The sequence below is a fragment of the Ostrea edulis genome, chromosome 5, assembly GCF_947568905.1.
Source record: "Ostrea edulis chromosome 5, xbOstEdul1.1, whole genome shotgun sequence".
NCBI classification, from domain to species: Eukaryota; Metazoa; Mollusca; class Bivalvia; order Ostreida; family Ostreidae; genus Ostrea; species Ostrea edulis.
This window is the reverse complement of record NC_079168.1, coordinates 71,267,984-71,284,136: the sequence shown is the minus strand read 5'-3', so window position 1 is coordinate 71,284,136 and position 16,153 is coordinate 71,267,984. Positions and strand designations below refer to the sequence as shown.

The 16,153-nt window shown below is 41.3% G+C and overlaps 1 long non-coding RNA gene across 1 annotated transcript; it reads right to left on the bottom strand.

Annotated features, from left to right (window-relative positions):
• Positions 1-10,180: 10,180 nt before the first annotated feature.
• LOC125652921 (uncharacterized) lies at positions 10,181-14,230 on the bottom strand. The gene is made up of 4 exons (XR_008803052.1): positions 14,033-14,230; positions 13,599-13,732; positions 13,112-13,350; positions 10,181-12,774 (listed from the first exon to the last, which is right to left on the bottom strand). It is a non-coding gene; the product is annotated as an uncharacterized LOC125652921 (long non-coding RNA).
• Between the last annotated feature and the right edge of the window lie 1,923 nt (positions 14,231-16,153).

The window sequence follows — 16,153 nt, the reverse complement described above, 5'->3', positions numbered from 1 at the left end:
ATAGGAGAGGTCTATACATAGGTGACACAGTGAGGCCTCGACGGGGAGTTTGTACGCTCTTGCATTCCTACGTCATACCGCTCCCGGCTTCCATTGTTACGTCATACCCGACCTAGGTCTAGTCTCGTTCAACCAGACACTCGGCTGTCTCGGCAAATCTGCAACGAAAATCTCTGCTCGTCGGAGATTTCTGGAGACAGCCGAGCGTCTGGTTGCACGAGACTACCTTAGGTCCTAAACTGGTTCCCTACTGATTGGTGCTACACACGAGAGAAGCGAGATCAACAGGGTACCAGTTTACCTAGGTCCCAACCCAATCGGAACGCCTCGAATGTCTCGTGCACTCGACATAGTGCACCATCCTCTACCCAGTGTTCTGTGCGCTACTTTTAAAGGGAAAGGAAACGAGAATAATTGTTTATATCATGTGATTATATTATCACGTGATTCCAAACGTTGACAGAGGTATAAGCGAAGCTTCCGTAACGCCCCCTCTGGTAAGAGAAGCTTGCGTAACGCCTCCTTTGTTGAGAGAATGATAGTGCGCGAGACATTCGAGGAATTTCGATTGGGTCCCAACCTAAACTGGTTCCCCGCTGATTGGTGCTACACCAATGGTTACTATACATAAGAAAAACCCTACTCCGACATGACCCTTTTAAGAGGGTGACCCCAAACTATTGTGAGACCATTTAAGAACCTGCCCTTCTAGGGGTCGTCCGAAGACCCTTCGTTGGGTCCAGGGTTAAAAACTGGGGTCCCTAGGTATTTCCAGTACCGAGATATGAGCCCTCAAAGAGAGCCCCCTTGGCCGATTTCGACCCTTTTTGCAAGTTTTGGCGCTCGAGAGTGGGTGGGGCTAGGGGACCCAAATTTGGAGAGGGGCCTTCGTGGTGAGCGCCTTGGAGCCCCATGGTACTTATTTGCCCCCGTAGGGCCAAAGTGGGTGACACCCTTTACTGGAGGACTTGTAGGTCTGGGGTCGATGGGGCTAGAGGACCCCAATTTGGGATGGGGCCTAAAAGGGGTCCGTTCTCGGTCGCTTTGGGGCAAATCGGCCCTTTTGGGGTCAGGGGTCCTCAAAAGTGGGGCCAATATTTTTTGAATTCCGACTGGGCCCAAGTTGATGGGGCCAGCCCGGACTTTTCCCGAGTGGCAAAAGGACTGGCCCCACTCTGTTGCCCCATGGGGTCCTAAGGGGCAAACAACCTATCACGACCCTACCTTTCTCAATTTGTCATGCCAATCCACTCTGGCCCCCTCATGGGGCCTGGCCTTCGCTGAGTCATCAGAGGGCCCTATTTGGGGTCAGTTTTTGAGAAGATGGGGTCCCTAGGTACTTCCGGTACCGAATTATGGCCCATTGGAGAAATGGAGAATTTTACATTTTTAAGGGCAATTTTTGGTTACTTTTAAGGGCAATTTTGATTACTTTTAAGGGTAGGTTTGGCTACCAGAATTATGGCTTTTTACCAAGACCCGTCACTGCCAAATGGGTGGGGCCAGAGGACTCAAGTTTGGGGAGGGGCCTTCCGTGTTCTCTCTCTCGAGCCCCCAGGGCCAGTTTGCCCCAACGAGGCAGGAGTTTTAGAAAGGGTCACCCTTGACTGGAAAACGTGTAGCTCTGGAGTCGATGGGGCTAGAGGGCCCAAATTTAGAATGGGGCGTAACAGGGATCCGTTCTCGGTCCCTGTGGGGCAAATTGGCCCCCTTGGGGTCAGCAGTTCCCAGGGGTGGGGCTAGAATTTTTTAACCACTGGTCGAGCCCCTCATGATGGGCCAGACCTAACCCTATTCGTTTACAGAACTAGTGGGGCCCCACTCTGTGCCCACTTGGGGTCTATTTGGGGCAAAGGGCTAAAAACCTACTCCGGCATGACCCTTTGAAGAGGGTGACCCCAAAGTATTGTCGGCCCCTCTTAGGACCTGCCCTTCCAATTGTTGACAGAAAGCCCTTCAAGGAGTCAAGGGCCAAAAATTGGGGTCCCTAGGTACTTCCGGACCTGAGATATGAACCATCCAACAGAGCCCCCTTTGCCAATTTCGACCCTTTTTGCAAGTTATGGGGCTCGAGAGTGGTTGGGGCTAGGGGACCCAAATTCGGGCAGGGGCCTTTGAGGGGAACGACTTGTAGCCCCATGGGGCTCATTTGGGACCCAAGTATTTAAGTATGATACCCTTTACCGGAGGACTTGTAACTCTGGAGTTGATAGGGCTAGGGGACCTTAATTTAGGCTGGGACCTAATAAGGGTCCGTTCTCGGCCCCTGTGGGGCAAATTTGCCCCCTAGAGGTCAGGGGTTCCCAAAGGGTGGTTAAGAATTTTTAGACTGCTGACTGAGCCCCACTTGATGGGGTCAGCCCCATATTTTTTAAGGGGCTAATATTATTGGGCCCCACTGTATGGCCCCATGGGGTCGATTTTCGGCAAAGGGCTAAAAACCTTATCCCGGCATGACCCTTTGAAGAGGGTGACCCCAAACTTTTGCCGGCCCGTTTAGGGACCTGTTCTTCCGGGGATCAACCAAGGGCCCTTTGAGGGATCCAGATCCAAATAATGAGGTCCCTAGGTACTTTCGGTCTCGAGATATGACCAATCGAAAGTTGGGGATTTTTAACGTTTTTTTAAGGGCCGTTCTAGGTACCGGAAGATCCGAATTCTGAAAAAATGGTTCACTCTCAAACTTCTGGGATTGTTTACGTTTTTGTTTAAGTGCCATTTTGGTTACCTTTTAGGGCCATTTTGGCTACCTGAATAACAGCCTTTTTAAAAAAGGGGTCACTGCCAAACTTGTAGGGCCAGAAGACTCAAAGTTCGGGAGGGACCTTGAGAGGGGTCGCCTTTGAGGGTTCTGGGGCCAGTTTGCCCCCTTGGGGCCGGAGTTGAAAAATGGGTCACCCTTCCCTGGTAGACGTGTAGCACTGGGGTCGATGGGGCTAGCAGGCCCCAATTTGGGATGGGGCCTAAGAGGGGTCCGTTCTCGGACCTTTGGGGCAAATGGGTCCCGGACCTTTGGGTCAGTAGTCCCCAGGGGTGGGGCTAGAATTTTTTAACCTTTGGTCGAGCCCCTCATGATGGGGTCAGACCTAACCCTATTTGTTTGGAAGATTAGTGGGGCCCAACTCTGTGCCCACTTGGGGTCCATTTGGAGCTAAGGGCCATAAATACTACCTGACATGACCCTTTTAAGAAGGTGGCCCCAAACTATTATGGGCCCTTTTAGGGACCTGCCTTTCCAGGGATCGTAAGAGAACTACTCGAGGGGTCGGGGGGCAAAAAATGGGGTCCTCAAGTACTTCAGTTCCCGAGATATGAACCCTCCAAAAGAGCCCCTTTTGCCCCTGTGGACCCTTTTTGCAAATTTTGTAGCTCTGGAGTGGAAGGGGCTACGGAACCGAAATTGGGACAAGGACCCTGGATGGGGCCCCCTGGGTCCAGTTTGGCCCCCTGGGGCAGGATTTCCCTGAGTGATCACCCTCTAGTGGAAGACCTGTAGGTCCGGGGTCGATGAGGCTAGGATACCCCAATTTGGGAGAGGGTCCTTGGAAGGGGGTGATCTCAATCCCTGTGGGGTCCCAGAGCCCCAGTGGGGTCAGGGGCCATCAGGGACGGGACCAACATTTTTATAGTCAGGACTGAGACCTACTGGATGGGGCCAGACCAGACAACTTTCTGTGGGAGAAATGTTGGGGCCCCACTCTGTGGCCCCATGGGGCCGTGTTGGGACTAGGGGGCTAAATACCCACCCTGACCACACCCTTCTAAAGGGGTGACCCCAATCCACTTTCGACCCTTGTTGGGAGTTGCCCTTCTAGGGGTCAACAGAGCCCCTCTCTGGGAGTTCCTGTGCGGAAAATGGGGTCCCTAGGTTCCGAGGTATGGTCACCGTGCTTGCTGGAAAGAGGGGTGATTTTTATAGGGCTACTTGGCTACTTTGAGGGCAGAAATGGCTACTGGGTCCTGGAAAATTGTCTAAGTGTTTTAGGGCCAAAATGGCTACCTGACAGAAGTGGGGCAAAGGGTCCCCGATTCGAAAGAGGGGCCCTCGGAAGGGGGCGATCCGAAATCCCCATGGGGTGACATGGCCCCTCCGGTCATCGGGAATCCCATGGGGAGTACTCCTTTTCTTTTAAGGTTTGGTGCTCTAGAACGGATGGGACAAGGGGCCCCAGTCGGTTCGAGGCCCCTTCCATGAGGTGCCCCTCGGACCCCATGGGACCAATTTACCCCATGCAAGCATTGTTCGCACAAGTGATCTTTTTTGAATAACTTTTTTTGGGGGGTGTTGGGGCTTCCGGGTCTAGTATGAGCTGAATGGCCCTTCGGGGACGCGACCTCAACCGGTCTGGGGCCAGTGAGTCCCATTTTTTGAAAAGTCGGAATTTTGTCCCTTCCCGGTCATCACCTCAAAATCATTTTTTCGAGGGTCCGGAACTGACGGGGATACATAGCTCAAATTACCGGAAGACCCTTAATAGGGATGGGAGTCGCCCCTCATGGGGTCTGTTGGCCCCTTGGGGTCGAAGGGCCCATATGGTGACCTTCGAATTTTTGGTCATTTTTGAGGGGGCGTAACTCTAAAACCGAGCGTAGGAGGAGACTGAGTTTTGGCCCCTTTTGAGCCCCATCTATGTTTTACTCGATCCTAGAAAGGCATTGTTTATCCTCAAAAGGTTTGGTGACAACAACTCCCGAATGGACCCCATGTTTTCCATTTTCGACCTTTTTTTCAAGAGTCGTTACCCTAAGGTCGAGGGGGTCGGAGGGTTCCAATTTTCTCGAGGGACCTCTTAAGGGACCGTCCTCGACTCCCATGGGGGAAATTTGGCCCCTTGAAATCAGGGTTCAAGTGAGGCCCAGGTCGATTTTTTCACTTTTTCCCACTTTTTTGAAGGGCCGGAAGTCCTATAAGCCTTAGTGCTAGGGAATCGACATTAACATGAAATGGGACCCCAAACCTTCCCTTTGAGATCCCAAAAGAACAGCTTCGAGTCGTACAGGGTAGCGAAGATATGGGGTCAGGACTGAAGTCCCCCAATGGCCAAAATGACCAAAATGGGCCATTTTTGAAAGACGCTATCTCCAAGATCCTTTGAGGGATCTTGTTGCCCTTTACAGGGCCAACCTAAAAATGATTGTGCAATTCGGGCCCCAAAAATCAGGGCCCTGGGTCAAGGGTAAACGGTCCGTCTGACCCCCACCCTAGCCCCACCCTTTTGGGGCGAGTCGGCGACTTTGATTCTTCACTGAGCCCAAGTCTTTGGGGCTGCCGAAGACCCCTTTGCACCCAAACATGACCTGGCCCCACTCTATTGACCCATGGTTGAAAATAGGAGCTAGGGGCCAAGACCATCCCCCAAGGCCTCCGGGAAGTAACTGGAGTGTCACCCGTTGCCTTTGACTTCTTCTGTAATATCCTTTTAGGAGCCGATCTGAAATGTTGGGGGTCCTTTGGGGTCGAAAGAAGGGGTCTAACCCCCTTTTCTAAAGGGGCACAACCCTGAAAAAAGCCTTTTAGGGCGAGCCCTGCACTTTAAGGGCAAGTGGCTACCTTAGTAAAACATCACCCTATCCCCTTTCCAGACTGATTTCAGGCGCGAAACTTGCCAGATCCGTAGGGCAGGGTCCACTCTTCATTACCCCACCCAGAAAAAATCTCTGAGGGCGGCGCTTAGCACCCGGGGTGGGGGTTTAAAAAAAGGCTCAAACTGGCCACCGATATGAGATTTTAGGGCCAGTCTTGTCTTCAAAAAAATTCAAAGTCCATCCCCACCCCCCAAGTTGGTGGATCGGGCTGCAATTTTGGGAGGGTAGGTTTTCAACCATTGTCCCTCGGACCAGGGTAAAAATCCCAGTAAAAATCCAAGGATAAAGAAAAACATACTATTAACCCAAAAAATGAAATACTTTTATACTTAGACATTATTATTGGGTAAGTTGGGTATACTCCCTCAGCCCATCCTCGTTCCTGGGTCCCTTGGAGCCATATTTCTAGGGGTGCTGGGCTATCCCTTCCCAGAGGGTTAGCCCTTAATTTTGACCCCCTATTCAACCCCTAATTAGTTTTATCTGATCCTTTATGGGAAATCAGAGTTTAAGGGCATTTTTCGCCTTTTTAGGGATTTTGCCATAACTTTGTCAAAAAAAAACCCTAGCGTCCCGGGGGTTGGGACACGTTAAAACTTGGCGATTTCCGGAGGATCTAACACCCACGCCGTGCCCACACCTTAATTACTCTACCCACGGGACTTGATTCTTTAATTAGGCGGGCAATTAGGGTTAGGTTTAAGAACATCATAATTAGGGTAAAGCTTATCTGGTATCCCTCAAAAGTAGGTGTTTCGATCGTCCGGTTACCCGGGCTAGTTGAGCCTTGATAATTAACTTGGTATCCCTGAAAGGCAGGTCTGGCATAGGGCTCACTGGGTGGTAAAGCTTATCTGGTATCCCTCAAAAGTAGGTGACTTAAGGGCCCGGGAACCCGGGCTAGTTGAGCCTTGATAATTAACTCGGTATCCCTGAAAAGCAGGTCTAGCATAGGTCTCACTGGGTGGTAAAGCTTATCTGGTATCCCTCAAAAGTAGGTGACTTTAGGGCCCGGGAACCCGGGCTAGTTGATCCTTGATAATTAACTCGGTATCCCTGAAAGGCAGGTCTAGCATAGGTCTCACTGGGTGGTAAAGCTTATCTGGTATCCCTCAAAAGTAGGTGACTTTAGGGCTCAGGAACCCGGGCTAGTTGAGCCTTGATAATTAACTCGGTATGCCTGAAAGGCAGGTCTAGCATAGCTCTCGCTGGGTGGTAAAGCTTACCTGGTATTCCTCAAAAGTAGGTGTTTAGATCGCCCTGGATCTTGAGTTAGTTTGGTCTTAATAATTAACTCGATATCCAAAAGCAGGTTTTGAGGAATGGTCGTTTTAGTGAGTTATAATGTTGAATGAAAGTTTTGAGTTGATTTTGTGTACTGAATTGGGGGGGGGGGGGGGGGGGGGGGGGTAATTAAAATAATTTCTATGATTAACTTTTGATCAAAAATACCCTTCTGTACTTTCAAAAATAATTTCTAAAGATATGTTACTTTGACCACCACTAGATATCATCAGTTTTGCTTTTAATAAGACTTCTTATTAAATATTATTTTTTTCCATGTTGCATTCGCTGTTTTATCTACTTCCTAGGGGCGAGATCGAAAGTTCAATGTCTGACAAAAAACTAAATTCACATAGTTTTTACGCCCCCCCCCCTCCCTCCGCCCCCACAACGACCCCCTAAACTAGATATGATGAGTGTTTAAACTATAATCGATTAACAAGTAAGAACAAACGAGTATAAATAACTCTGTATACCCTATCTTCTGTTTATTCACAAATGAAAGTGTAGATTAAAACTATCAAATGTTCATTAAAATGTAATATCGTCATGTAGTTTTAACAGTCACTTGTCTTTCTCCTTTTTCGACTAATGTGTAATCGATGTCGGATGAGAGAAACTTACAGAAGTTTTAACACCCCCCCCACCCCTCCTCCCCCTAACTATCTGAATTTAGATTTTTATCCGAAATCAATCTTTTGATCTCGCCCCTTACAGTTTTTTATATCAAATTTCTTACTGTTTTTAACATCTGAGAGAATTAGGATTTGATTAATTATGTTAATTAAATAATACTCTGTACACTTTCTATCAAATCGTATTTCTCTCCATATTGCCTTCATTGCTTTATTTATTTCTTACATTTTTAATAGTTCAGCTAATTAGGGTTTAATTAGTAATCTTAATTAGTAAAAAAAATCCCAACAATTTTCTTTGCCTTCTTCATCGTAAACACATTTCTTTACGAAATATTATTCGACGTACGACTTATCTTTCCATCTATGATCAGGGGCAAATAACTCGTGGGTCACCTGCTTTTGAGGGATACCATCTAGTCATCACCTAAAATTACGGTTACTTTTTTACCATTTTGAATTTATTGGTTAATTTAGTTTAGTTTTAACGGCCTTTTTCATTGCATACGGAATGTATTATTGCTGTTTATAATTGTTTGCTTTGAAAAAGAGAAAAAAGGTCGAGGCTGAATGTGACGTCAAAATGCACAGTTTACGTCGCCTTGCGTTTTATTTCTTGCGTTCAATGAATAGGCGGATCATGTGAAACTGTTGTCCCCATATAAACTCCTTTAATATTGATATGTTACTGGGTGTTTAGCGCAAGGAAATTTCATTCAAAATACATATATATTAAATGAATCAAAATCTACCGTACTTAACGTATGTGAGCGAGTGAAAATCGTGTATGCTTTTGACACTTACCCTACTTTTAACAAGTATAACTATATGAAGTTTGTGTGTTGTTTTCTCACTTATGAACAATGGTTTTCTATCAGAATGTTGTTTTATAAGTGAAATAACTACCTTTCTACCCTTGTTAGCTCGTGGTTTTGTCGTCGGCGCCATCGCTTATTGACCTACATTTACTGTTGTATTACGAGCCCGATTCTCTTTTTAGCATGTTAACTTATTACGATATGTAAATCTAGAATTTATGCAATGTAAATTGTATTTTTTTTTTTTTAATATTATTATTATTCTTTTCCATCGTAATGTAAAAGATATCTTGTAGGATTTTAAAGTTATTTTTAGTACTAGCATTTGCCGTGGGAGGCAGTGTCTAACGGCGGGGCCGGTGTCCAGCGGCGACACTGACAGCCCTGCCGTTAGTTTCCCACCAGGCACGAGCGTTGCCCGGGGGACGGTCAGAAGGGATATAAGGATATGCAGCGGCTCTGCCGGGGACTCTCGATTTTTCTCTTTTACATGCAGGACTCATAATTTTGGTAGGGATATTAAATAATTTCATTGCGATTTTCTTTATTAGATTTTTTGGTACATTTATAGAATTTGGGTTATTCCCAAACTCTATAAATACTATAACTGGAAGTAATTGTAAGTACGGTTGACCTGGTAAGATCGGGTAATTTTTGATCTTACATAGTGCAGTAATATTTTTACATATTTGATATATTCAGCAATTTATTTCTCACCTGAATTTTATCTGTTCTAATCAATTAACCCTATATTATGCATGTATGCTGTTTTTTGTTGTTGTTTTTTTTTGTTTAAAACTATCAAAATCCATGTAGCATTTCAACTTTCGTGAGATCCGCCATAATCAGATTTGTTTTGACTGACGTCACTTATTTTCGATAGTAAGTATGGCGCGCTGTTAGTGTTAAAACAACATTAAATAGAATAATTCTTTTACTCTTATTTTTTTTTCGAACAAATTGATTACACTAAATGATGAACAAATAAAGCAACTTCAAACAATTTAAAAAATTGATGAAGGTTCTGAAGACACACACCAATATTATTACGCCCATTTATTATACATATCTTAAAATTGTCAAGGGGACTTGGAAACGTTTGGCAGTACCAATTCACCATGGACATTCATTCCATATTTCACCGACTGGAAATCATTGTCCAAGGCCTCTGGATCATCATTCTTATAGCTTCCTCTCTGGATGGAAAATATCTGCAAAGAAATAAACAAAAAATCAATCAAAACTAATTCTAAAACAAGAGAATTTTTTTCAAAACGTATGGTAATATAACTATAATGCGTTTCTTGAACTGATAGTACACCCAAAGAGAGGCTTATCTATTTTTAGAACACAATATTGAGTTTATTATCAAATGACAGCATAGGTGAATAGGACGCTGATTTCAACGGAAAATTATCAGATTTTTATTGTGAATTTTTTTGGCATTAGGAAAAATGGCGTTTTCAGAATGGATGCATAAAGAATTGTAGTCTTACCTCTCTGAAAAGCGTAATTCTCGATCTTTTCGGCTATCTGACACTTCTTGTTACTGACTCTGATTTTGGGGAAAACGTTTCAAAAATGACATTACGATTATCTAATGATCGTTAAAAATGATAATCTATCGAAATTAGGATACTATCGAAAATAGGTAACGCCACAATATATGTACTTAGAATTTATTTTAAGAAATTACAATTTTTAAAAAAAAAATTTTTTTTAAGAAATTACAATTGACTGAGGGTTATTTTCTTGGTCTCTTTGTATTATAAATAAGGATTATTCAATAATTTATGATATTTGAAGGAAATTTCATGGAATTTTATAGTAGCTGATCATAATTGGGGGGAAATCTTCTAGTCTAGCTTAATTGATAATTCCTAAATAATTCCATTTTTTTATAAGAATATCTTAGTTTACAGCAAGTGTGAACGAGACATATCGGCAAGTACATGACGTGCTCCAGATAGTTCAATGGAAAGTCCCCGAGTGATTTTAAAGAGCGCTTTTGATTGGTCGGTTAAATTATAGGTAGGCGTTCCCAAGTATTTGGCATTATGTTATCTCGTGACTAACAAGTGTAAGTTTCACTATTTGATTTCAGTGTAAGTTGCACCGTACGTAGCGTGAAATTCAATATCGGTTTTGATTTGACAACGGAGATTTGAGATTACGTTAATAAAATGTCTTGTAAAGTTTATCTTATATATACTAGATATCTACATGCATAAAAAAGTAATGGGATATCTTATAAAGAAAAAAATATAAGATGTCTTATAAAAGTTACAAGATATCTCGTAAACTTTAGAAGATATAACTTTTATCAGATACCTTATAAATTTGATCTTTTAAACAGGAATAACCGTGCTATACTTATAATCCATCGCAGTATCAATAGGTATGGGAGGGGGAATACAGGGTGAAAAAGGCGAGCTCCGATATGTAAAGAAAAGGCAGGATAGCAATATCCCAGAATTCAAATAGTGTTGAATATTGAAAAGGAAAAAAAAAAATGACGGAATCGAAAATGCTGCGGGAAAAGGCAGGATCCGCAGTTGCCTCTATATCCCAATAAAAATTGAAAGGTTACTCCCTTAAATTCCTGTAGATACTTGTCAGTTTTAAGTGATCAGAAATTTCAGTACATGTTTCTATAGGCGATTTTGTCCGTTTAAAGACCCAACTTTAAGTTAACGCCCCCAAATTTTACCTGTGTCGCGATCAATGATAAGCCGCTGGTCAATCAAACTTTTAACAATAGAGCTTAGATTGATTGACGTTTGCAGAGACCGTGGTCTACAGCTACCTGAGAAAGATGTTTTGATAACAATCATGGCTAATGATGACCGGCAGTCTTCAGATCTCGAGGAAAGCCCCAGTATACCTGAGTTTTGATAGCATTGACTCGCACCTAGAATATTTTAATTTCTAACGTCCCCTTTACCATGCAATTTATCATCGTATTTTCTCTCTCCATCTTTATACATGTATTATATATTAAACAATCAGAAATCAAACAATAATAATAAATTTAAAAAAAACAACAAACAAACATAAGTTATTGGAATATTTTCTATTAATGATTTATTGTGGCTTTATATTTATAAAAACATGAACAATTCTTTATTGGCGCAGCACATCAACATGTATAATGGTTATATTGCCCATACGTAAAACTGTTACAGTAGTTTAAAAAATGCTTCTGTTTGAGATACCACATGGATTATAAATTACACAATCAGAAATCAAACAACAGTAAAAAAGCATAAATAAGTTATTGAGATATTTCTATTTATAATTTATCACGGCTTTATATTGAGAGAGAGAGAGAGAGAGGGGGGGGGGGGGGTACTACTAAACAGAGTACGTTAGAGTACGATAGAGTACTTTAGAGTACGCTAGTAAAATTTCAATATTTAATGCAATTCAATTGTTTATTTGTATGTATACCACTTAAATAAAGATGATTATAAAATAAAAGTGCAATATTTGTCAAAAGTATTTGGTATTTTAGCGATATTTTGACCAGAAAACATTAAATGTATTGAAGATTTACGACATCCCGATCCCGATTATTAGTAGTTTGTTTTGAAAAAGTATTAAATTTGATCGGGATCGGAATCAAACGGTAAACTTTAACTTACAATAATTCCTAAAATAATGAAAACAAATACAATATATTTCAGATATACATTTATTAGGTTAAACTAAAGTAAGAACATCTACGAACAGCAGTTAAATTGCATTAAATTATGAAATTTTACTAGCGTACTCTAAAGTACTCTATCGTACTCTGTTTAGTAGGACCGGAGAGAGAGAGAGAGAGAGAGAGAGAGAGAGAGAGAGAGTGTGTGTGTGTGTGTGTGTGTGTGTGTGTGTGTGTGTGTGTGAGAGAGAGTTACTGAGATATTTCTATTTATAATTTATCACGGCTTTATATTTATAGAGAGAGAGAGAGTTATATTTATAATTTATCACCGTTTTATATTTATAAAGATAAAGAGAGAGAGAGAGAGTTGTTGAGCTATTTATAATTTATCACCGTTTTATGTTTATAAAGAGAGAGAGAGAGAGAGAGAGATGTGTAAAACTGTAGCAATAATATAGATGAAATAATATGGCATGGCAATAGTGTTGCATACGTATGACAATAATTACTCATTTAGTCAATGATTGAGAGTAAGGGAGAGAGAGAGAAAGGGGGGGTAGACTAGCTATGTGTCAGCTTTTGTTTGGGATACCATCGTTACACAAACACTACGTCCACAGAAACCCTAAAGAGAGAGAGAGGAGGGGGTGTATACTTCGTGTCAGCTTCTGTTTGGGATGCCATCGTTACACAAACACTACGTCCACAGAAACCCGAGAGAGAGAGAGAGAGAGAGAGAGAGAGAGAGAGAGAGAGAGAGAGAGCATTTTAATGGGCAGCGAACCATCTCTTACATCACATTCTAAAATGGCAATTGTCATTACATGTATTGATAAAATATACATGATTTACAAGTGGTCGGATTAGTGGTGAAAGTATTATACTGCAATATGCATACTTCTTTTGACATAGATGTACTGCAGTATTCAAAACTTGATGCAAGTAAAGTTTATAAAGAACATTAGCAGTTCAATATCACAATGAAGTCTAAGTAGTATTTGTATTTCATTCATAAAATGTTACTTTAAAGTTATAATAAACTTGGATACATCCATAATAATATATATGAATACATATATATACAGCTAATGTACATGTATTAGGTACACATAATTGTTCAATCTATAATGCTGACTTACCAAGAGGGAAATCCCAACATTTGCACAGGCCTCTTTAATTGTCATTGTTCGAGCTGAAAATGGGCACTTAGCCTCAATTAAGAATTTCAGGGGTTGCTGAAAATGGCCTACTGCCCTTCGGAATGAGGATGCAGTTAATTCCTCCATTGTTGTTGTGACCTTTGACTGTGCCGACTTTGGATGTTTTATCCAACTACTGGAGTATTTTACATTGAACAGTTATATTTGCCTTCTTATATCTGAAAAATTCCAATATATCTACATGTAAAAATTTTATTTTCACAGTTTGAACCCATTTATTACTTACTTTGGGTATAGATAAGTTTATTCCAATTTGGGCCCAGAGGGCATAACAGCAAGACAGTTTATAAAGAAAGAAATTTCTAAAAGAAAGAAAGTTTACAAAATATAATCTTATAATTATTATAATCATAATAAATATAGATCCAAACATGTATTGACATTATTTTATCTTTAAATTGTGTACCTGCCTTTGAAAATTTGCTGCCATATGAAGATCGACACTTATACTGCCCCACTATGGGCATACTGGCATCAGACATCCACATTAATGATGACTGCATAATACACAACACCTTTATCCTCAGATTCAAGGCATATCTATAAAATAATTTTCAAATATTAAAAATCAACCCATCTGTGATGTAACTGATATAGATATTTACATTTAATGAGCTTTGTTTATTGAATATGTATACAACTGTACACTGCAGGTACGTACATGTAGTATCGTTGCCCCCCCCCCCCCCCCCCCCCTTCTGATCGTACATTCGTATAAACACAAAGCAAGTTTTATGCATAATCCGTTTTTATTTTCAATTGGAATTATTTGAGAATATAAAAACGTATCGTACATCTCATTACGCTTTTACCAACGTGCTCTTTATCTGCAAGACGTACCCTCGTCGATGCTTGTACACTGGCAGTTATTACACGTAATTCGTCAAACACGAAGCGAAGAATCCTCGACCACTCCACTAATGCTTCAATTCCCATGTTTATCTCGTTAAAACCTCCACATACTCGATTGATAACGCTATATCTATGTATACCACTCTCTACACAGCGCAATCTGAGATGTTGATGTACCCGGAAGTTAATAATCTCGCTAATTCTCGGCAATCACATGACGAGACTTACAGACCCTATTCATTTTACTCTAAAAGTACTTTGGACCTAAACTCTAGTATGGATATAGTATGGATATAGCAGAACAGTTTTATAGTCACGACGTACATCTAGATATATGTTGTCGTTATATTGATAGGCGTTATCAAGTGATAAGTTGTATACGTGAAATTTTTTCTTGTCAGATAATATATTATTTCAATTTCGTGTCAAATCACTCGACATTTTTATATTTGCGCGAAGGTCGTAATTCACATTGTCCCCTTTATTTTTTCCCGATCATCACTACGTTATGTAAGGAAATCTAATTTACATAATTATTGCGAGCAGAATGTAAAGGGGGTAACGATATACGGTGTATGGTGGTGTATAAAGTGTATATATTTATATTCCTGTTACAAAAGGAAGAGTTAGGACACACTTCTGACACATAAAGAAACCACCCTTTCCGCATTTGATTATGTCTGGCATACTCTTGAAAATGAAAAAAGAGTATCCTGCATTAGATGCATTTTAAAACTTCCTTTTATCGGAGCACTTGCTCTCTCTATAGATCTGGGTTTTTACTATATCAACTATCTTTTTTCTTTTTTTTCTTTTTTTTTAATATAGGAAATCTCATAATTTTTCATGAAAAAGTGAAGATAATGAACAATCTTATAATGATTACACAATTGAGAGTAGGGTAAACATGGATCCTTGTTAAAGTAAATATGAGTGGTGGCGGTGGCAGTAGTCGTGTTCATGAGAATGTGAGGGTGATACATGTAGGTGGTGGTATGTGGTACATAATTGGTGGTATATGGTGTTAATGAAAATTTGGGTGGTAGTGTGTGGTGTTAACGAAAATGTCAGCGGCGTTATGGTGGTGAAACATGCAAACTAATAACGCTAAATCAATCTCTTTAATTAATATGGAAATAAATGCAAAATTAAGGTCCTATAAAGGTAATGGTGTGAGTAGTGTTAAAGAAACCCTAAGTCATGGGGACTGGTGTGCCGATAGTGGGGAGTAGGTGTTATTTAGCGTACAAGTGGTGATATGTGGTGTTAATAAAATGTGGGTGGTAGTATGGTGGTGTTAATGGAAATGTGTGTGGTAGTATGATGGTAATACATGCCAACTAATAACGGTATATGTATCTTTTTCGTTGATATTGATATGTAAAACTATCAATTCTCAGACCTGTATAGGTAGTGGTGTGAGTAATGTTAAAGAAGATGTAAGTGATGACATCTGATGTGTTAGTGGCGTATAGGTGGTGGTATGTGGTGTATGAGTGGTGTTAATGCATTTTTCTCAGTCCACACTCGAAAGACAGATCTAATTACGGAGAATAAGGATCAAGCGGAAAAATTACCAAGATGCCAAATACATCAGGCTAGCCATTCTCTGAATCATTACAGGACTTTCCGTCTCAAACCTCTACAAGAAAGGAAATGATTTCTAAAACAGATAGACTTCTGTTACAAATGCTGCGAATCAAAACATTTATCAAGAAACTGTAAAGCTACCATAAAATGTGAACTATGTGCAAGCTCTCATCATGCTACAGGATTACATCCGGATCAATCGATACCTATTCCCAAACCTGTCGATGGCGGCGACAAAGTCAAGTCAAAGGTGACTGTCACTAGAGAGAAATCAAAGTCAGAAATAAGTGATAACAGATGCACAGCCCAGACAAGCAACGAAACATCAAATCTGTGCACTCAACTATGTGGAGTGATTTTCAGTAGTCGATCATGCGCAAAAGTTATTTCTGTGCGTGTTTATTCGAAGGACAACTGTGCTATTCCAATTAAAGTGTATGCTATCATTGATGAGCAAAGCAATCACAAGCTTGTGAAAACATAATTATTTGACTTTTTTGACATTCGTAATGATTCTGA